This window comes from Nicotiana tabacum, chromosome 3 (assembly GCF_000715075.1).
Source record: "Nicotiana tabacum cultivar K326 chromosome 3, ASM71507v2, whole genome shotgun sequence".
In the NCBI taxonomy this organism is placed as follows: Eukaryota; Viridiplantae; Streptophyta; class Magnoliopsida; order Solanales; family Solanaceae; genus Nicotiana; species Nicotiana tabacum.
The window spans coordinates 8,485,140-8,507,656 of record NC_134082.1 but is presented as its reverse complement, the minus strand read 5'-3'; the positions used below and the strand labels follow the sequence as shown (position 1 = coordinate 8,507,656).

General features: G+C 41.7%; 1 non-coding gene across 1 annotated transcript; it reads right to left on the bottom strand.

The window, feature by feature from the left end:
• Nucleotides 1-21,662: 21,662 nt before the first annotated feature.
• Nucleotides 21,663-21,769, bottom strand: LOC142179701 (small nucleolar RNA snoR100). The gene has a single exon (XR_012708244.1). It is a non-coding gene; the product is annotated as a small nucleolar RNA snoR100 (small nucleolar RNA).
• Nucleotides 21,770-22,517: the final 748 nt, after the last annotated feature.

Sequence of the window (22,517 nt, the reverse complement as noted above, 5' to 3'; positions counted from 1 at the left end):
GTCTCACAGTTCACAGACAAGCTTAGTAGAGTCTGAGGGATCGGTACAGAGACGTCTGTATTATCCCCCAGAGGCTACAGAATTTGGAAAAACTTCATATTTATTCTTTCCTATTGTGCGGCTTGGTTTCTCAATGCTGATTGGATTTTTACTATGTTCTTTTGCAGATGGCGAGAACACGCGCTTCCTTATCCACTGACCAGCAGCTCGAGCCCCCAACAGCAGCTCCCACGAGGGGTAGAGGGCGAGGCCGAGGTAGGGGCAGAGCTCAGCCCAGGGCAACAGCACCCGCAGCGGAGCCTCAGGTTGACTTTGATGATGAGGTTCTGGCCCCAACAATTCCTATGGGCCCAGCTCAGGTCCTAGAGGGGTTTATTGTTATCCTAGTACTTCAGGATGCTCTGATCCGTCTAGTGGGCCTTATGAAGAGTGTAACTTGGGCAGGCTTGCTTCCCGTAGCACCAGCTGCCTCTTAGGCTAGAGGAGGAGCCCAGACTCCTGCTACTCGTACTTCGGAGCAGGTAGCTCCCTAGTTTCAGACTCTAGCAGTTCATCCAGTTGTAGCAGTTCAGCTAGGTGTGGAGCTCAGACCGGTGATAGAGCATCTATGTCTACCGATGGTTTGTGGAGGTTGGATAGGTTCACCAAGATCTTCACCACTACTTTCAGCGGTGCACCTACTGAGGATCCCCAGGATTATCTAGACGGTTGTCATGAGGTTCTCATGAACATGGGGGTAGTTGAGACCAATGGGGTCAATTTTGCTACATTTTGCTTGTTTGGATCCGCCAAGACTTGGTGGAGAGATTAGTGCTTGTCTAGACCAGCCGGATCGCCAGCTTTGACTTGGGAGCAGTTTACTCAGCTATTTCTGGAGAAGTTTCTCCCCATCACTCAGAGAGAGGCCTATCGGAGGCAGTTTGAGCGTCTCTAGTAGGGATCTATGACTATTACCCAGTATGAGACCAGATTCATCGACTTGGCTCGTCGTGCTCATATCATACTTCCCACCGAGAGAGAGAGGGTGAGGAGGTTCATTGATGGACTTATTCAGCTGATTCGTCTTCAGATGGCTAGAGAGATTGGGAGTGAGATTTCCTTCCAGGAGGCGGCCAATGTGGCCCGGAGAGTCGAGATGGTTCTGTCGTAAGGAGGTAGTCATGGGTTGGACAAGAAGCCTCGTCATTCAGGCTGATTCAGTGGTACCTCGTCTGGAGGTAGGTATTCGTATGGTAGAGGACATCCTCCTAGGCCTTTTCAGTCATCACTTCAGGTTTCTCATGGTGCTTCAGGTGGTCGTGGTCCTCAGATACAGTATTCTGATCAGTAGTCCTACAATACACCACCAGCTCCTATCAGTGCACCGCCATTTTAGAGTTTTCGGGGTGGCCATTCAGGTCGTCAGGGCCAGCAGTCTCAGTAGTCGAGGGCTTGTTACACTTGTGGTGATATGGGTCACATTGCTAGGTTTTGCCCTCGAGCACCGAGTAGCTCTCAGCATCAGGGTTCCAGTGCCATGGTTCAGGCACCAGGTGTTCCACAACCCGCCCAGCCAGCTAGAGGTGGGAGTAGTGGTGCTAGAGGTGGAGGTAGAGATATTAGAGGTGGAGCTCAAGCCATTAGATGTGGAGGCCAGCCAGCAACAAGACGTCCCAAAGATGTAGTTCAGGGTTGTGGGGCCCAGCCCCAATATTATGCTCTTCCATCCAGGCCCGAGCCTGAGGCTTTTGATGCAGTTATCACAGGTACGGTTTTGGTTTGTGATAGAGATGCTTTAGTGTTATTTGATCTAGGGTTTACATACTCGTATGTGTCATCTTATTTTGCACCGTATCTACTCATGCCTAGTGACTCTTTGAGTGCTCATGTTTATGTGTCTACACCGGTGGGTGATTCTATTATGGTAGATCGAGTCCATCGTTCATGTATAGTTGTGATTGGAGGTCTTGAGACTCGTGTAGATTTGCTTCTTCTGGATATGGCTGATTTCGATATCATATTAGGGATGGACTAGTTATCACCTTACCACGCTATCTTGGACTGTCATACCAAGATTGTGATCTTAACCTTACCGGGTTTACCTCGTTTAGAGTGGAGCGGGACTCCTGGTCATTCTACCCATAGTGTTATCTCTTATATGAAGGCTCGACGTATGGTCGAGAAGGGGTGTTTGGCCTATTTGGCATATGTTCGTGATTCTAGTGTCGAGGTTCCTTCTATTGACTCTATGCATATTGTTCGTGTGTTCCCTGAGGTATTTCCTTCAGACCTGTCGAGTATGCCACCCGACAAGGATATTGACTTTTGCATTGATTTGGCTCCGGGCACTCAGCCCATTTTTATCCCGTCGTATCGTATGGCCCCGCCTGAGTTGAAAGAGTTGAAGGAGCAGTTACAAGACTTGCTTGAGAAGGGTTTCATTAGGCCGAGTGTTTCACCTTGGGGTGCGCTGGTGTTGTTTGTTAAGAAGAAGGAAGGATCGATGAGAATGTGTATTGATTATCGGCAATTGATTATCCGGCTACCATCAGTTGAGGATTAGGGCATCCGATGTCCCTAAGATAGCTTTCTACACTCGGTACGGGCAATATGAGTTCTTGGTGATGTCATTCGGGTTAACAAATGCCCCAGCAGCTTTTATGGATTTGATGAACCGAGTGTTCGGGCCTTATTTGGATTCGTTCGTGATAGTCTTCATTGATGATATTTTGATATTTTCTCGCAGCCGGGAGGAGCACGAGCAGCATCTTAGAGTGGTTCTTCAGACCTTGAGGTATAGTCAGTTATATGCTAAGTTCTCGAAGTGTGAGTTCTGGTTGAGTTCAGTTGCATTTCTGGGTCACGTTGTATCAGCAGAGGGTATTTAGGTTGATCCGAAGAAGATTGAGGCAGTCAAGAACTGGCCTAGACCAGCATTAGCTATAGAGATTCGGAGTTTCTTGGGATTGGCAGGCTACTATCGTCAGTTCATGGAGGGGTTTTCATCTATTGCAGCCCTGATGACCAGGTTGACCCAGAAGGGTGCCCAGTTCAGATGGTCGAATGAGTGTGAGGTGAGCTTCCAGAAGCTCAAGATAGCTCTAACTATGGCACCGGTGTTGTTTCGCCCACATGCTCAAGGTCTTATATAGTTTATTGTGATGCATCTCGTATTGGACTTGGTGCAGTGTTGATGCAGGATGTCAAGGTCATTGCCTATGCTTCGCGGCAGTTGAAGATTCATGAGAAGAACTATCTAGTTCATTATTTAGAGTTGGCAGCCAGTGTTCACACGTTGAATATTTGGAGGCATTATCTGTATGGCGTGGCATATGAGGTGTTCACAGATCACAAGAGTCCTCAGTATTTGTTCAAACAAAAGGAGTTGAATTTGAGGCAGAGGAGGTGGTTGGAGTTGTTGAAAGATTATGATATCACTATCTTATATCACCCGAAAAAGGCCAATGTGGTGGCTGATACTTTGAGTGGGAAGTCAGCCAGTATGGCAGTCTTGCTTATATTTCGATCGGTGATAGACCGCTTGCTTTGGATGTTCAGGATTTGGCCAATCAGTTCGTGAGGTTGGATGTTTCTGAGCCTAGTCATGTGTTAGCTTGCATAGTCGCTCGTTCTTCATTATTGGAGCGGATCCGAGATCGGCAATATGATGATCCCCATTTGTGTGTCCTTAGAGACACGGTGCAGCACGGAGGTGCCAAGTAGGTTACCTTAGGTGATGATGGAGTTTTGAGATTGCAGGGTCGAGTTTTTGTACCTAATGTGGATGGGCTTCGAGAGTTGATTCTAGAGGAGGCCCATAGTTCCCGGTACTCTATTCATCCGGGTGCCGCAAAGATGTATCAGGATTTGTGGCAGCATTATTGGTGGCAGAGAATGAAGAAGGATATCGTTGCATATGTGGCTCATTCCTCGCCGCCACCTTCCTTCAGAGGTAGCCCGATTGGAATCCGACTAATCCAGATTCGCGTCGCGTAGGGCCCATTTGGGGGAAGCGCTCCTTACCAAGGATTTATCCATTCCCATGGCTCGAAACCGAGACCTCTAGTTAAAGGCGGAGCAGCCTCATCCACTGCACCACATCCTTTGGTGGTTTCCATCTTCAGTTGTCTTCAACTTGTGACTGAAAATAGCAAAGTCTAACCTAAATAAAACTTACCCACATCCTGTGTCACATCCGGTGTGTACATCAAACCAATAAATGCAAGACATGTATGTATATACACACTGTGATATGTATTATAACCCCCAATAGCAAACAAGTATTTGAATTATCAGCAGGTTAAGTACGAGCATCAGAGGCCCGGTGGTTCATTTTAGAAGATTGAGATTCCTGAGTGGAAGTGGGAGCGTATCACTATGGACTTTGTGGTTGGACTCCCACGGACTCAGAGGAAGTTCGATGCAGTGTGGGTTATTGTTGATAGGCTGACCAAGTTAGCGCATTTCATTCCTGTGGCAGTCTCATATTCTTCCGAGAGGTTAGCCGATATCTATATCCGGGAGATTGTTCGCCTTCATGGTGTGCCCGTGTCTATCATTTCGGACCGAGGTACGTAGTTTACCTCACATTTATGGAGAGCAGCTCAGCGAGAGTTAGGCACATGAGTTGAGTTTAGCACAACGTTTCATCCTCAGATGGACGGGCAGTCCGAGTGGACTATTCAGATTTTGGAGGATATGCTCTGAGCTAGTGTCATTAACTTTGGAGGCTCGTGGGGTCAGTTTTTGCTTTTGGCAGAGTTTGCCTACAACAACAGCTACCAGTTGAGTATTCAAATGTCTCCTTATGAGGCTTTATATGGTAGGCGGTGTCAGTCTCCGGTTGGATGGTTTGAGCCGGGAGAGGCTCGGTTGTTGGGTACGGATCTGGTTCAGGATGCCTTGGACAAGGTCAGGATCATTCAGTATAGGCTTCGTACAGCTCAGTCCAGGAAAAAAAGTTAAGTCGACCGTAAGGTTTGTGATTTGGCATTCATGGTCGGTGAGCGGGTATTGTTTCGAGTGTCGCCTATGAAGGGCGTGATGAGATTTGGGAAGAAAGGCGAGCTTAGCCTTAGGTTCATTGTCCCGTTTAAGATTATTGATCGAGTGGGAGAGGTGGCTTATAGACTTGTATTGCCGTCGAGCTTATCAGTCGTGCATCCAGTGTTTCATGTGTCCATGCTTCGGAAGTATCACGGTGATCCATCCCACGTGTTAGATTTCAGCACTGTCTAGTTGGACAAGGACTTGTCTTATGAGGAGGAGCCGATAGCTATTCTAGACCGGCAGGTTCGTTAGTTGAGATCAAAGAGTTTTCCTTATGTTCGTGTTCAGTGGAGAGATCAGCCCACTGAATCATCGACCTAGGAGTTCGAGTCCGATATACGGATCCGTTATCCCCATCTTTTCTCCGACTCAGGTACTTCATTCTTATGTCCGTTCGAGGACGAACAATTGTTTTAGAGGTGGAGAATGTGATGACCCAAAAGGTCATCACTTGTTTTTAAAATGAGTTCTGGATTCTGAGGCCTTAAAACCCTCTTTTAACATCACCTCTATTTGCGTGCGCACTCGGGGCGCGTAGCCAGAAATCCTATATGTGAAAATCTGTGAAAAATAATAATTTTTGACTATAAAATGAATAAATTTGACTTCGGTCAACGTTTTGGGTAAACGGACCCAAACCCATGATTTGAAAATCTCAGAGGGTCCGTAGGAAAATATGGGATTTAGGCGCATGCCCGAAATCGAATTCCAAGGTCCCAAGTCCGAGAAATGAATTTTTAAAAGAAATTATTTTCTAAAAAATATAAAGGTTTTTTAAAGTGAAATGTTATGTGAAACCTGTGGTATCGGGACCGTATTTTGATTCTGGCACCCGGTACAGGTCTTATATGTGATTTAAGATAGTTCTGTGAAATTAGGTAAGAAACGGACTTGAAATGGCGTGAATCGGATCGTTTTTGGAAAAATTAGAAATGAGAAGTTCTTAAGAAAATTTCATGATTTTGATGCAAAATTTATAGATGTTGATGTTATTTTAGTGACTTGAATACACGAGTGAGTCTGTATGATATTTTTGAGGTTGTGTGTATGTCTGGTTTGGAGCCCCGAGGGCTCGGGTGAGTTTTGGATAGGCCACGGAGTGTATTTTGGACTTAGAAAAATTGCAGATTTTCAGTTGTGCATAGCAGGCCTGCAGGCTTCGCATTTGCAAAGCCTGGCTTGCAAATGCGAGTGGCTTGTTGCAATGCGAAGGAAGCCAGGCCAGCTCCAGTCTCGCAAATGCGAGACTACTTTCGCAAATGCGAAACTCCCCTGTTTCTGCCTTGGGTCGCAAATGCGACGCTTTAGTCGCAATTCCCAACTCACAAATGCGAGAGGTGTTTTGCATTTCCCAACCTAGCAGAGGTCGGGGTTCGTAATTGCGAACCCCTGTTCACAATTCCCACATTTGAGACCTGCAACGATTATACTTAGACGAATTTTTAACCCATTTTCACATCTTTTCAAAATACAAACTCTCTAGGGCGATTTTTCAAGAAAAACTCTTCTTCCAAATCGATTGTATGTTAATTTTAACTCATTTCCTTCAATCATTAACATCTTCTAACGTGATTTAAACTTAAAATCAATGATTTTCATAGGGAAAATTGGGTGTTTTGGGTAGAACCTAGGTTTTTCAAAAATTGGGGATTTGGACCTCGATTTGAGGTCCGATTTCAAAACAAATTACATATTTGGGTTCACGAGGGTAAGGGTAATCGGGTTTTGGTTTGAACATCGGGTTTTGACCATGTGGGCCCGAGGGAGATTTTTGACTTTTTGGGCAAAACTTAGGAAAATTCATTTTTCATGCATTCGAATTGTTTCATTTAGCGTTTATTGATGTAATTAAGTAACTTGTGACTAGATACGAGCGAATTGGTGGTAGAATCAAGGGGTAAATCTATAATTGAGATGTGAATTGTGTTCATGGAATCAAGGTAAGTGTTTGGTCTAACCTTAGCTTGAGGGATTAGGAGTCGAGTCCTATTTGCTATGTGGTAATTGTAGAGTACGACGTATAGGCATAGTGACGAGTATCTATATGTTAGTGTCTAGCATGCCCGTGAGTCTTATATTGTGATTTTCATGACTTCGTTGTATTATTGATGCCTTGGTGAAGATTTCTATTTGTTGTGTAAAGTTTGTGGAAAGAATTGTGACCTATGAACATAGAGGAGTGTTGGCTCAAGTTGTATAACGAATTGTGAAAGTATAAGTGATAATTGAACCATTAGAGCATTGGCTCGAGTTGTGAAGTGAATTGTGAAGTAAAAGTGAGAAAGAGAAGAGATCACTATGCTGCCCCTTTGCCAGTCTATTGTTGCTTTATTTGTTATCTCCCTTGTCGGGATGTTGACATTATTGATGTTGTTCCCTTGGCGGGACTTAATTGTTGAATTGTTGTTCCCTTGCCGGGATTCTTATATAATCTCATTTATTCTCTTGCCCTATTGTTTGTGATTGTTGTTTGGGTGATGAAGAGAGTTAAAGAACGAAGGGTGATGTCGTGCATTGTTTTTGTGAGGAAAGAGTGTAAAACACGAAGGGTGCTGCCGGGTATTATTGTGAAAAAAGAGAGTAACGCACGAAGGGTGATGTCGTGCTCATGATGTACCATTCCGTGCCGATTATACTGATTATATGGTGAGGAAAGATAGTAAAAGCACGAAGGGTGATGTCGTGCACATTTTTATTATGTAATTGCTTTGGTGAGGACGAGAGTAAAAGCGCGAAGGGTTGATTTCTGGTTCTTTTGTTGATATCCAAGATATATTGCTTCTTTCATTTACCTGTTGTCTTTCTATTCGGGATTGATATCTCTCTCGCAACATGCTCCCCCTCCCATACTTGACTGTTTATTTCTGTATTTCTTTTCCGATGTATATATTGAATTGCACAGGTTATTTGGTAGTCTGGTCCTAGCCTCGTCACTACTTTGCCGAGGTTAGGCTAGGGACTTACCAGCACATGGGGTGGGTTGTGCTGATACTACACTCTGCACTATGTACAGATCTCGGAGCAGCTCTTGGACCATAGTTTGGAGGCTACCTTCAGTCCATGCGGAGATCTAAGGTAGACATGTAGGCATCCGCAGGCCCTAGCGTCTCCCTCTATCCCTTATTCCTTATTTCATTTTCCTTAATTCAGAAACAGTGTATTGTTATTTTCTTCAGACTTTGTATGTAGTAAATCTTAGACCGTCTATGACACTGTGACACTAGGTTTTGGGTGATTAAGGCTTAAGTAATTATAATAGATTTCAGATATTTTATTGTTTTCTTCCGCTTAATTCTAATTTCCGTTGTTTATACGTTATCGTTGTATGTTTTTTAAAAGAAATAAGTGGATAATGAAGTTATTAGTTTAAAGGATTGGCTTTACTAACTCACATTAGTAGGCGCCATCACGACTCCCAAGGATGGGAAATCCGGATAGTGATAAGTTGGTATCAAAGCTCTAGGTTACATGGGTCTCACAGTTCACAGACAAGCTTAGTAGAGTCTGAGGGATCGGTACGGAGACGTCTGTATTATCCCCCAGAGGCTACAGAATTTGGAAAAACTTCATATTTATTCTTTCCTATTGTGTGGTTTGGTTTCTCAATGCTTATTGGATTTTTACTATGTTCTTTTGCAGATGGCGAGAACACGCGCTTCCTTATCCACTGACCAGCAGCCCGAGCCCCCAACAGCAGCTCCCACGAGGGGTAGAGGGCGAGGCTGAGGTAGGGGCAGAGCTCAGCCCAGGGCAACAGCACCCGCAGCGGAGCCTCAGGTTGACTTTGATGATGAGGTTCTGGCCCCAACAATTCCTATGGGCCCAGCTCAGGTCCTAGAGGGGTTTATTGTTATCCTAGTACTTCAGGATGCTCTGATCCGTCTAGTGGGCCTTATGAAGAGTGTAACTTGGGCAGGCTTGCTTCCCGTAGCACCAGCTGCCTCTTAGGCTAGAGGAGGAGCCCAGACTCCTGCTACTCGTACTTCGGAGCAGGTAGCTCCCTAGTTTCAGACTCTAGCAGTTCATCCAGTTGTAGCAGTTCAGCTAGGTGTGGTAGCTCAGACCGGTGATAGAGCATCTATGTCTACCGATGGTTTGTGGAGGTTGGATAGGTTCACCAAGATCTTCACCACTACTTTCAGCGGTGCACCTACTGAGGATCCCCAGGATTATCTAGATGGTTGTCATGAGGTTCTCATGAACATGGGGGTAGTTGAGACCAATGGGGTCAATTTTGCTACATTTCGCTTGTTTGGATCCGCCAAGACTTGGTGGAGAGATTAGTGCTTGGCTAGACCAGCCGGATCGCCAGCTTTGACTTGGGAGCAGTTTACTCAGCTATTTCTGGAGAAGTTTCTCCCCATCACTCAGAGAGAGGCCTATCGGAGGCAGTTTGAGCGTCTCTAGTAGGGATCTATGACTATTACCCAGTATGAGACCAGATTCATCGACTTGGCTCGTCGTGCTCATATCATACTTCCCACCGAGAGAGAGAGGGTGAGGAGGTTCATTGATGGACTTATTCAGCTGATTCGTCTTCAGATGGCTAGAGAGATTGGGAGTGAGATTTCCTTCCAGGAGGCGGCCAATGTGGCCCGGAGAGTCGAGATGGTTCTGTCGTAAGGAGGTAGTCATGGGTCGGACAAGAAGCCTCGTCATTCAGGCTGATTCAATGGTACCTCGTCTGGAGGTAGGTATTCGTATGGTAGAGGACATCCTCCTAGGCCTTTTCAGTCATCACTTCAGGTTTCTCATGGTGCTTCAGGTGGTCGTGGTCCTCAGATACAGTATTCTGATCAGTAGTCCTACAATGCACCACCAGCTCCTATCAGTGCACCGCCATTTTAGAGTTTTCGGGGTGGCCATTCAGGTTGTCAGGGCCAGTAGTCTCAGTAGTCGAGGGCTTGTTACACTTGTGGTGATATGGGTCACATTGCTAGGTTTTGCCCTCGAGCACCGAGTAGCTCTCAGCATCAGGGTTCCAGTGCCATGGTTCAGGCACCAGGTGTTCCACAACCCGCCCAGCCAGCTAGAGGTGGGAGTAGTGGTGCTAGAGGTGGAGGTAGAGATATTAGAGGTGGAGCTCAAGCCATTAGATGTGGAGGCCATCCAGCAACAAGACGTCCCAAAGATGTAGTTCAGGGTTGTGGGGCCCAGCCCCAATATTATGCTCTTCCATCCAGGCCCGAGCCTGAGGCTTTTGATGCAGTTATCACAGGTACAGTTTTGGTTTGTGATAGAGATGCTTTAGTGTTATTTGATCTAGGGTCTACATACTCGTATGTGTCATCTTATTTTGCACTGTATCTACTCATGCCTAGTGACTCTTTGAGTGCTCATGTTTATGTGTCTACACCGGTGGGTGATTCTATTATGGTAGATCGAGTCCATCGTTCATGTATAGTTGTGATTGGAGGTCTTGAGACTCGTGTAGATTTGCTTCTTCTGGATATGGCTGATTTCGATATCATATTAAGGATGGACTAGTTATCACCTTACCACGCTATCTTGGACTGTCATGCCAAGATCGTGATCTTAGACTTACCGGGTTTACCTCGTTTAGAGTGGAGCGGGACTCCTGGTCATTCTACCCATAGTGTTATCTCTTATATGAAGGCTCGACGTATGGTCGAGAAGGGGTGTTTGGCCTATTTGGCATATGTTCATGATTCTAGTGTCGAGGTTCCTTCTATTGATTCTATGCATATTGTTCGTGTGTTCCCTGAGGTATTTCCTTCAGTCCTGCCGAGTATGCCACCCGACAAGGATATTGACTTTTGCATTGATTTGGCTCCAGGCACTCAGCCCATTTCTATCCCGTCGTATCGTATGGCCCCGCATGAGTTGAAAGAGTTGAAGGAGCAGTTGCAAGACTTGCTTGAGAAGGGTTTCATTAGGCCGAGTGTTTCACCTTGGGGTGCGCCGGTGTTGTTTGTTAAGAAGAAGGAAGGATCGATGAGAATGTGTATTGATTACCGGCAATTGATTATCTGGCTACCATCAGTTGAGGATTAGGGCATCCGATGTCCCTAAGATAGCTTTCTACACTCGGTACGGGCAATATGAGTTCTTGGTGATGTCATTCGGGTTAACAAATGCCCCAGCAGCTTTTATGGATTTGATGAACCGAGTGTTCGGGCCTTATTTGGATTCGTTCGTGATAGTCTTCATTGATGATATTTTGATATTTTCTCGCAGCCGGGAGGAGCACGAGCAGCATCTTAGAGTGGTTCTTCAGACCTTGAGGTATAGTCAGTTATATGCTAAGTTCTCGAAGTGTGAGTTCTGGTTGAGTTCAGTTGCATTTCTGGGTCACGTTGTATCAGCAGAGGGTATTCAGGTTGATCCGAAGAAGATTGAGGTAGTCAAGAACTGGCCTAGACCAGCATTAGCTATAGAGATTCGGAGTTTCTTGGGATTGGCAGGCTACTATCGTCAGTTCATGGAGGGGTTTTCATCTATTGCAGCCCCGATGACCAGGTTGACCCAGAAGGGTGCCCAGTTCAGATGGTCGAATGAGTGTGAGGTGAGCTTCCAGAAGCTCAAGATAGCTCTAACTATGGCACCGGTGTTGTTTCGCCCACATGCTCAAGGTCTTATATAGTTTATTGTGATGCATCTCGTATTGGACTTGGTGCAGTGTTGATGCAGGATGTCAAGGTCATTGCCTATGCTTCGCGGCAGTTGAAGATTCATGAGAAGAACTATCTAGTTCATTATTTAGAGTTGGCAGCCAGTGTTCACACGTTGAATATTTGGAGGCATTATCTGTATGGCGTGGCATATGAGGTGTTCACAGATCACAAGAGTCAGTATTTGTTCAAACAAAAGGAGTTGAATTTGAGGCAGAGGAGGTGGTTGGAGTTGTTGAAAGATTATGATATCACTATCTTATATCACCCGGGAAAGGCCAATGTGGTGGCTGATACTTTGAGTGGGAAGTCAGCCAGTATGGCAGTCTTGCTTATATTTCGATCGGTGATAGGCCGCTTGCTTTGGATGTTCAGGCTTTGGCCAATCAGTTCGTGAGGTTGGATGTTTCTGAGCCTAGTCATGTGTTAGCTTGCACAGTCGCTCGTTCTTCATTATTGGAGCGTATCCATGATCGGCAGTATGATGATCCCCATTTGTGTGTCCTTAGAGACATGGTGCAGCACGGAGGTGCCAAGTAGGTTACCTTAGGTGATGATGGAGTTTTGAGATTGCAGGGTCGAGTTTTTGTACCTAATGTGGATGGGCTTCGAGAGTTGATTCTAGAGGAGGCCCATAGTTCCCGGTACTCTATTCATCCGGGTGCCGCAAAGATGTATCAGGATTTGTGGCAGCATTATTGGTGGCAGAGAATGAAGAAGGATATCGTTGCATATGTGGCTCAATATTTGAATTATCAGCAGGTTAAGTACGAGCATCAGAGGCCCGGTGGTTCATTTTAGAAGATTGAGATTCCTGAGTGGAAGTGGGAGCGTATCACTATGGACTTTGTGGTTGGACTCCCACGGACTCAGAGGAAGTTCGATGCAGTATGGGTTATTGTTGATAGGTTGACCAAGTCAGCGCATTTCATTCCTGTGGCAGTCTCATATTCTTCCGAGAGGTTAGCCGATATCTATATCCGGGAGATTGTTCGCCTTCATAGTGTGCCCGTGTCTATCATTTCGGACCGAGGTACGTAGTTTACCTCACATTTATGGAGAGCAGCTCAGCGAGAGTTGGGCACATGAGTTGAGTTTAGCACAACGTTTCATCCTCAGATGGACGGGTAGTCCGAGTGGACTATTCAGATTTTGGAGGATATGCTCTGAGCTAGTGTCATTAACTTTGGAGGCTCGTGGGGTCAGTTTTTGCTTTTGGCAGAGTTTGCCTACAACAACAGCTACCAGTTGAGTATTTAAATGGCTCCTTATGAGGCTTTATATGGTAGGCGGTGTCGGTCTCCGGTTGGATGGTTTGAGCCGGGAGAGGCTCGGTTGTTGGGTACGGATCTGGTTCAGGATGCCTTGGACAAGGTCAGGATCATTCAGTATAGGATTCGTACAGCTCAGTCCAGGCAAAAAAGTTAAGTCGACCGTAAGGTTTGTGATTTGGCATTCATGGTCGGTGAGCGGGTATTGTTTCGAGTGTCGCCTATGAAGGGCGTGATGAGATTTGGGAAGAAAGGCGAGCTTAGCCTTAGGTTCATTGTCCCGTTTGAGATTATTGATCGAGTGGGAGAGGTGGCTTATAGACTTGTATTGTCGTCGAGCTTATCAGTCGTGCATCTAGTGTTTCATGTGTCCATGCTTCGGAAGTATCACGGCGATCCATCCCACGTGTTAGATTTCAGCACTGTCTAGTTGGACAAGGACTTGTCTTATGAGGAGGAGCCGATAGCTATTCTAGACTGGCAGGTTCGTTAGTTGAGATCAAAGAGTTTTCCTTATATTCGTATTCAGTGGAGAGATCAGCCCACTGAAGCATCGACCTGGGAGTCCGAGTCCGATATGCGGATCCATTATCCCCATCTTTTCTCTGACTCAGGTACTTCATTCTTATGTCCGTTCGAGGACGAACAATTGTTTTAGAGGTGGAGAATGTGATGACCCAAAAGGTCATCACTTGTTTTTAAAATGAGTTCTGGATTCTGAGGCCTTAAAACCCTCTTTTAACATCACCTCTATTTGCGTGCGCAGTCGGGGCGCGTAGCCAGAAATCCTATATGTGAAAATCTGTGAAAAATAATAATTTTTGACTATAAAATGAATTAATTTGACTTCGGTCAACGTTTTGGGTAAACGGACCCAAACCTGTGATTTGACAATCTCGGAGGGTCCGTAGGAAAATATGGGATTTAGGCGTATGCCCGAAATCGAATTCCAAGGTCCCAAGTTCGAGAAATGAATTTTTAAAAGAAATTATTTTCTAAAAAATATAAAGGTTTTTTAAAGTGAAATGTTATGTGAAACCTGTGGTATCGGGACCGTATTTTGATTCTGGCACCCGGTACAGGTCTTATATGTGATTTAAGATAGTTCTGTGAAATTAGGTAAGAAACGGACTTGAAATGGCGTGAATCGGATCGTTTTTTGAAAAATTGGAAATGAGAAGTTCTTAAGAAAATTTCATGATTTTGATGCAAAATTTATAGATGTTGATGTTATTTTAGTGACTTGAATACACGAGTGAGTCTGTATGATGTTTTTGAGGTTGTGTGTATGTCTGGTTTGGAGCCCCGAGGGCTCGGGTGAGTTTTGGATAGGCCACGGAGTGTATTTTGGACTTAGAAAAATTGCAGATTTTCAGTTGTGCATAGCAGGCCTGCAGGCTTCGCATTTGCAAAGCCTGGCTCGCAAATGCGAGTAGCTTGTTGCAATGCGAAGGAAGCCAGGCCAGCTCTAGTCTCGCAAATGCGAGACTACTTTCGCAAATGCGAAACTCCCCTGTTTCTGCCTTGGGTCGCAAATGCGACGCTTTAGTCGCAATTCCCAACTCACAAATGCGAGAGGTGTTTCGCATTTCCCAACCTAGCAGAGGTCGGGGTTCCCAATTGCGAACCCCTGTTCGCAATTCCCACATCTGAGACCTGCAACTTTTATACTTAGATGAATTTTTAACCCATTTTCACATCTTTTCAAAACACAAACTCCCTAGGGCGATTTTTCAAGACGACTCTTCTTCCAAATCGATTGTAAGTTAATTTTAACTAATTTACTTCAATCATTAACATCTTTTAACATGATTTCAACTCAAAATCAATGATTTTCATAGGGGAAATTGGGTGTTTTGGGTAGAACCTAGGTTTTCAAAAATTGGAGATTTGGACCTCAATTTGAGGTCCAATTTCAAAACAAATTACATATTTGAGCTCGTGGGGGAATGGGTAATCGGGTTTTGGTTCGAATCTTGAGTTTTGACCATGTTGGCCCGGGGCGATTTTTGACTTTTTGGGCAAAACTTTGGAAAATTCATTTTTCATGCATTCGAATTGTTTCATTTAGCGTTTATTGATGCAATTAAGTAACTTGTGACTAGATACGAGCAAATTGGTGGTGGAATTAAGGGGTAAAGCTATAATTGAGATGTGAATTGTGTTCATAGCACCGAGGTAAGTGTTTGGTCTAACCTTAACTTGAGATATTAGGGGTCGAGTCCTATTTTCTATGTGGTAATTGTTGAGTACGACGTATAGGCATGGTGACGAGTATCTATACGTTAGTGTCTAGCATGCCCGTGAGTCTTATATTGTGATTTTCATGACTTCGTTGTATTATTGATGCCTTGGTGAAGATTTCTATTTATTTTGTAAAGTTTCTGGAAAGAATTGTGACCTATGAACATTGAGGAGCGTTGGCTCATGTTGTATAACGATTTGTGAAAGTATAAGTGATAATTGAACCGTTAGAGCATTGGCTCGAGTTGTGAAGTGAATTGCGAAATAAAAGTGAGAAAGAGAAGAGATCATTATGTTGCCCCCTTGCCGGGCTATTGTTGCTTTATTTGTTATCTCCCTTGCCGGGATGTTGATATTATTGATGTTGTTCCCTTGCCGGGACTTAATTGTTGAATTGTTGTTCCCTTGCCGGGATTCTTATTATAATCTCATTTATTCTCATGCCCTATTGTTTGTGATTGTTGTTTGGGTAAGGAAGAGAGTTAAAGCACGAAGGGTGATGACGTGCATTGTTTTTTTGAGAAAAGTGTGTAAATCACGAAGGGTGATGCTGTGTATGATTGTGAGAAAAGAGAGTAAAGCACGAAGGGTGATGTCGTGCCGCATGATGTACCATTCTGTGTCAATTATACTGATTATATAGTGAGGAAAGAGAGTAAAATCACGAAGGGTGATGTCGTGCACATTTTTATTATATAATTGTTTTGGTGAGGACGAGAGTAAAAGCACGAGGGGTGATGTCGTGCATTTGTTGATTTTTGGTTCTTTTGTTGATATCCGAGATATACTGATTCTTTCATTTACCTGTTGTCTTTCTATTCGGGATTGATATCTCCCCCACAGCATGCTCCCCCTCCCATACTTGACTGTTTATTTCTGTATTTCTTTTCCGTTGTATATATTGAATTGCACAGATTATTTGGTAGTCTGGTCCTAGCCTCGTCACTACTTCACCGAGGTTAGGCTAGACACTTACCAGTACATGGGGTCGGTTGTGCTGATACTACACTTTGCACTATGTGCAGATCCCAGAGCAGCTTTTGGACCGTAGTTTGGAGGCTACCTTCAGTCCACGCGGAGATCCAAGGTAGACCTGCAGGCATCCGCAGGCCCTGGCGTCTCACTCTATCCCTTTTTCCATGTTTCATTTTCCTTCTATTCAGAAACAGTGTATTGTTATTTTCTTCAGACTTTGTATGTAGTAAATCTTAGACCGTCTGTGACACTGTGACACCAGGTTTTGGGTGCTTTAGGTTTTAAGAGTTGTAATAGATGCAGATTTTAGATATTTAATTGTTATCTTCCGCTTAATTATTTAAAGTTCCGCTGTTTTCATGTTATCGTTGTTTGTTAAAAAGAAATAAATGGATAATGAAGTTATTAGTTTAAAGAATTGGCTTGCCTAGCGCACATTAATAGGCATCATCACGACTCCCGAGGGTGTAAAATCCGGGTCGTGACAACATTACCCTTCACGCCATCTGCCAAACCCATGTAGAATCGTTGCCCCAACATCTGATCTGGAATACCGTGGTGCGGACATATAACCAACATCCCTTTGAATTGTTTTCATGTTTCTTGCAGTGTCTCCATTGGTCTCTATTTGAAACTCAAAATTTCATCAATTTGTTGAGCAGTCTTGTTGGGTTGATGAAACTTGTTCACAAATTGCTTGACTCGAAAAAAGTCCTTTGTTTTGCAACAAGTGCATGATGTTGTTCGTGATTTGAAACGATTGAGCCTGTATCTGCGGGACTAAAATCGTTGTGGCCAAGTTCTCTGTTGTGGGTTGTGCCCAGTCATATAGAGCTATCTCTGGCACAAGAGGTGCCATTGGCGCTAATGGCATAGCTGGGTCTACCACGTGATCCCCACTGTCTGGTTCGAATTGTTCAGTTGTTTGTTGTTGTTTGTTTTTCCGGTTGTCCCAATTCAAGACCTTGAAAACTTTCTCGGGATCTGATAATACATCAAATACTTCACCAGTTCTCGATGAGTTTCTAGGCATGCACTTGTACAACCAAGTCAACAAACGTTAAAATTTCAATGTATAGATTGGATATAGAGAAAATTGATTACCCTAAGAATTTTTTTTATTTCTTTCAATTGTAATTGATAACACCGTTAATTCCCCGGCAACGGCGCCAAAATTTTATCACGCCCAACTATGCCTTATAAAAAGGACTAAGTGGACGTTGCAAATATAATCTGAGTATTTAGCCCAGAGTCGAACCCACAAGGAATTAACCTATCAATTACTCTTGTTAGACTCACTAAATTCTACGGAATCAACTTTCCAAACGTTTTGAATAACCAGTAAGGATATTTCTACTAACTATAACCGACTGCAATTAAGTAAGTAAAGACTAACTATGATTAAGTTATAAACAATTAAGAGAAGGATCTAGGGTTATGATTTCCCCTATTGATGGAATCCCTTCCGGTTGTGTTTCACATAGATTTGCCTAATCGTCTCTATCAATCATGAGCACTCTTATAACCGTGAATCTCTCCCGAGTAATCATAACAATTTACTAGACGCACTCTACCGAGCTACGCTAGCTGGCTTTGTTTATTACAGCTCACTCAGATCGCACCCAAGGCTTCGTTATCCTTAATCCCGCCTTTAAACCCTCGGTTATTGATCCCTCATATACTTTGGGAGTGGTGTTGTTCAATAATTACCTAAATATGCACTCTCTCCCGAGTTATGCATACTAAATAGGCACAGCTAATTGAAGATCCTATCAATTAACTACAACAAGAACGTAGTTGAATAAATAGAGGTTAAACCGGGCAAACTATATTAACATAACATGAAGTTCATCCTTCAATAGGTTCCATCAAAACTCTAGATTAAGGAATTAGCTACTCATAGCAAAATAAGATAAAACTACAAAAATGTTCATAATGCGCAATTGAAATAACAAAGAAAAGATAAAAAAAACTCTAATGGTTGGTTGCTCTTCTCACACTTGTTCTTACCTCCAAATCAGTCTAAAACCAAGCTTAACCTTCTCTTGGGCAAGTTTGTTGAGTTTAAAAGGGTTTGGAATAAGTTTTTCCCGATTTACATTTTAGTCCCAAAAGTTCTGGGCAGCTACACAGTCTACCGCAGACGCGGCAGAACGCAGCGCGACCGCGGTGAAACTCGAACATTCTGCCTCGCTTCATTGGCTTGCCGCGGTCGACCGCGGTCGCGGTGGCCTTCAGCCCAGTCCTCCTTTGACTCTTTCTTGCTTATTTTCGATCGGGTTCTTCTTGATTGGCCTTTTATCCACATTATTGCCCGAAATACTCCATAGTCTCTTCCTAACTCGGATTAGTCCCTGCGAAGCACAAGAACACCAATTAGAGTATTTTGTTATCATTTAACCTTTAAAACAATAATAAAGCATGGTACATTTAGGGTGTAAATATCGTCTATATATCCTATTATCAAAACAGGTAATGACAAGTAGCAATTAATTGTGAAATTAGGGAGGAAATAGGTAATTTAATATATAATATGCCAAATGTTAAGTAGCAATTAAGACACATAAGTCAAATAAGCATGTAACAATTATAGCATGGATTCAAGATATAATATTGAGCAATTAATATAAGAGAAATAATTAATATAACAATTAAGTCATGAATTAAAGTAATTTATGAATTACGGATAAACATGCAAACAAGCATTTTGACTATGTATAGACATTCGTCACCTCGCTTATTCGTCGTTTCACATGAAATTCACATAACAAATAATTCAAGCGTTATCTTCCCTCAAGTCAAGCTTAACCACGACAGTTACCTTATTTTGCATTTTCAAGTGATTACTCAGCCACAACTTTTCCATTCGAATTAGTCTCCAAACCAATCAAACCTATCAAATTATTGGCCAACAATTCAATTGGAGCTTTAGAAATTATTTATAATTCAAAAGAGACTTAATTTAGGTCATTTTCGGAAAAGGCAACCAAAAGTCAACATGGGGCACACTTTTTCGGAATACGACGAAAAATTACGGATTTCGAACATCCGTTCCGATACGAGTTCAACCATACAAAAATTATCGAATTCCATCATCGGATTGCCCTTCGAATCCTAAAATTATAGTTTATGAAGTTTCTATAATTTTTCCCAAATTTCCATCTCAAAATACTAATTGAATGATGAAAACAATGATATATTTATGTATATTAATCAAATCCGAGTTAGAATCACTTACCCCGATAAAATTATTGAAAAACCCACAAAAGATCGCCACAAATCGAGCACCCAAAGTCCAAAAATGATAAATGAAATGAAACCCTTGTTTATAAAGTACACAAATTTGGTCTCCCAATGTGCTGACCGCACATTTTTATTGCAATCCACACATTTCCAAGTTCCGCTGCCGCAATTCAAATTGTGTTGTCGCACTTCAACAGGGACAACACTACCCGGCTTTAGTAAATTGACCATAACTTATGGTCAAATGTCCAAATAATTTATGGTATACCTTTCTGGAAACAAGATTCAAAGAACTACGACTTTTGTTTTTGGATTATCTCCAAATTTCTTATAGATCAAAAGCTATAAGCTTTCGAAGTCAAATAATCAAACTTGCAGAATCCACTTTTTGTGGCCGTGAGAGGAATTTTGCGGACCGCACAATTTCAATTGCAGTCCGCACATTTTCAACTACGGTCCGCACTTTGGGAGTTTGCGGCCGCACATCCGTACTCCAAAATGTGCCCTCCACACTTCAACTATTCCAGAACATCATCAGAGTGTCGGGATGCCCAAACTCGTTCAAAACTCACCCCGAAACTCACTCGAGCTACTCGGGACCCCGTTCAAATATATCAACCAGTCCCGTAACATAATGCAGACCTACTCGAAATCTCAAATCACGTAAAATAACATCAAAACTATGATTCACACCTTGATTCGTACTTATGAGTTTATGAAATTTTCAATTCTATAACTTACGCCAAAACATGTTAAATCAAATCGTAATATCCTTAAATTTTGGAAGTAAATCCCATAACAAAGCTATTCGACCTCTCGAAATCACAATTCGAGTCTGACATTGATTAAGTCAAATTCGCGGTCAAACTTTGAAAACATTTAGCTTTAGATTTCTAGTTTACATTAAATGATAATAATTTGACATGTGGACCTTCTAAAATTGTCAAAAATATTGATTCGGGTCCATTTACTTAAAAGACTAAAGTCATCAATTGAATTTTCCAATTTTCACAGTTTTAATTCAATTTTCACAATCGCAACTTTCCAAAAAATTATACAACTATACACACAAGTAAGGAAATGATGAATAGTGTTATTCATTGTCATAGAATACAGAAATGAATATTTAAATTAAAAATGATATTTTGAATCATCACAACTTCGTGATAATTATTTATTACAATATAATTTTAATATTCAATTAAACTTTTTGGCCTTTGTATTATGTTTAATTGGGCTAGGTTTAAGGGGGTCAATAGTTCGGTTCAACGATTACATTATAAAACTTGTATCATATTAATTTTTTGATCATTCTATTTTGTATAATTAAAATTAGACAAATTTTTATATAATTAAAATTTGACTTTTCAAAATCATCTCAATTATAATGGTGTATCTTCGATAGGGTTCGATTAATTTTTGATATTTTTTTAATGTCTTATAAAAATCACTAGTAAAATGCAATAATATACATGCTTTTATTGGACTAAGCAAAACTATTTAGATATTTTCATTGTTTACGGGGTGAAAAATTAAGAAAACATGAAAAACTACAACAATATAAATCCATCAACTACCTTACAACAAAGTAAAAAAAATTAAGCAAAGAATCAAAAAATATATGGAAAGATATTAACCAAATCAAAACTCAAGAATGAAGTCTAAAAGATTAAATATTCAAAAAATAAATCAAAAAGAAACATATTCAATACTACATTGTAATTTGCTATTTATAATCGCTAAAATATTTTGTGTATTGCTAATGAATATACTAAAAATAATTTAGTTTTAATGGGAGTAGCATAATAAGTTTGGAAAAAAAGATTTTAAATTTAATTACTTATTAATGTCCATCTTCCTTGTTTACTCATTTTATCTAACTCACTTTAACAACGAATATATATTTCACGACCCAACTTAGTAAAAAGATGAAAAAGAACTCAAGATATGATTAGTAGTATTTTGGTTGGATTAATTTTCTCAAGACCCAATATATTTGAAGACCCAACTAGGAAAAAAGATTAAAAAAAAATTCGAGATATGATAATTAGTATCTTGTTTAGATTAGCTTTCTTTTCTCCTAAAAAAGATAGTAGGGAATCAAATTAGTCGAGACCCAATAGAAGAATCAACCACCTCGAGTAAGAAACCAAAAAATTAGATTATTTTTACTGAGAAATTATTAGACCATCCAAGCAATTATGTTTTATTATTTTTAACATGTAATAAAACTTACAAAAGAGCAATATATAGCATAATAGATTATTATGGATGTGAGTTTAAACCAGGCCCCCTAATCATGGAAAATCAGAGGGAGCAGACATGTCGACTCTATATGTTTCAATTTTTGTGCACATAACCATGCTACCTTCATTTTAGATCCAGAGCATCGGCTTAATTGTGCACAAATTTATGGCTAACCCATGAAAAAAAGATACAAGAAATGAAGAAAACGACCAAAAAAACTTTACAAAAAAACAATAGAATAAAGCTGAGGATTGAAGCATATAAGGAAGATATATCTATTCGGCAGTTTTCAGATTCAGAGAGGAGGGACATGATGATATTGTGGTCTTGTGCCTCTTTATATAGAAAAAGCTGCTAGGTTTTTAGCTGTGGAATGAAAAGCCCAGCTTCTCTTTGCACGGAGTGGCCCTATTCTAACTTGAAGCCCAAATCAAGGTGGTCTTTGCATTATTATGAAAAGTAAGGTAAAACATAGTAAAAATAGCACGGGTTAACCAGTTTTCGGACTGGTCATCGATAAATAGGCAGCGTAGCAAAGTTATAGGAAAATAGGCATTGTTTTGTTGAAACACAATGTGAGCACGTGATTTTTGCCCCATACGAATTACTCCAAAAGAATCCCCAAATTAGGTCTTTTCTTTAATTATGTGTTATTTTTCAGGAATTGTTGTGTGATTTCCCTGATTGTTTGCATATATTTGTGTGCATGTTTAATTTTATTAATGCATGGAAAATACAAAAATATAGCATTTGCATTTAAGATTTGATTTTTATATTTTTGGAATTAATTAATGATTAGGTGTTTCACAAAATGAAAATTAAAAAAATAATAATAACATGTTTGGTAATTTTAGTCAAATTGTTGTGATTTTCTTTT